This window comes from Nanorana parkeri, unplaced genomic scaffold (assembly GCF_000935625.1).
Source record: "Nanorana parkeri isolate BGI_ZX_2015 unplaced genomic scaffold, ASM93562v1 scaffold174, whole genome shotgun sequence".
Lineage (NCBI taxonomy): Eukaryota > Metazoa > Chordata > Amphibia > Anura > Dicroglossidae > Nanorana > Nanorana parkeri.
This window is the reverse complement of record NW_017306442.1, coordinates 131,146-132,162: the sequence shown is the minus strand read 5'-3', so window position 1 is coordinate 132,162 and position 1,017 is coordinate 131,146. Positions and strand designations below refer to the sequence as shown.

The following is a 1,017-nucleotide window of genomic DNA, read 5'->3' as shown; positions in this document are numbered from 1 at the left end:
AACCAACTCCGCTGCCCCTGCATACAAATAAACACACACATAGGCAATTGTGTGAGTCCTGCTGCCATTTCACTGTGTGCCATATTGTGGTACCTGGGCAGCACAACGCTCACACACACACCTGCCCCCCCACCTGCCAGCTATACTTTACCCTCCGCCAGTACAGGTGTCCTTACCCCGAACTATCCAGCGCATTCCTGCCCTATGCATTTTGAATTTTGCTCGCAAATTGCAAGCACTCATTGGTCAGCGTGGTCAGGTGATTGGCTGGGAAGCCAGCTCCTTGCTGATTGGCCGCCAATCAGCATCGAGCCTTCCCGGCTAATCAGGTCATTACTCTCCGCCAGATTTCCTGATTGGCTAACAAGCTGGCTCGATGATGATTGGCCGGGAACCCGGCTTCCCAGCCATTCACAATCAAGCCGGCCAAACAACATGGAGTCGGCTTCCCTGGCAGTCAGGAAGCCGGGTAGCATCTCATTACCCGCTGCCCGGCTTCCTGATTGCTCTGAAAGCCTGCTCCATGCCAACGGAAGCACCGATACTCCGTGAGTACCGAAAGCAAAATATCGGTACTCTATACCCAAAAAACGGTATTGGTGCATCCCTTGTTTTAAACTTTTAAAACTTTTTTTTTTTTGTACTGGGAAAAGTAGATTGTCATGAAGGACAAGTAGATATGACCCCTGCTTTAGCCCTTGGACAAGTAGTTTTTTCAAAAATTTCCACACCCCTGTCAGACTGTAGTCCATTTTATGTAAACTCTATTGTGAGTAGTTGGTAATCATTGCTTTATCTAGCCATATGTTTTTTTTATACGTCGCTTAGAAAATTACATATCTACACTGAAGATGGGAATGTTTATTAAAATAAGACAATCTATTACACAAAAATTATTTAGCAGTTTTGTGGCACATTTTTAGATTGAGATTTTGGCCTAATTTAGATTTTGATGAAATAACCATTGCTGCTTGCCTAAGGAAACCAATTAGATAGATTTTTTTTTTTTTTTTTTAT

The 1,017-nt window shown here is 44.0% G+C and overlaps 1 protein-coding gene across 1 annotated transcript in view; it reads left to right on the top strand.

The window, feature by feature from the left end:
• Nucleotides 1-1,017, top strand: part of FAM168B (family with sequence similarity 168 member B) — a 29,972-nt gene that overhangs the window by 11,441 nt on the left and 17,514 nt on the right. The gene's annotated exons all lie outside the window — the stretch shown is intronic.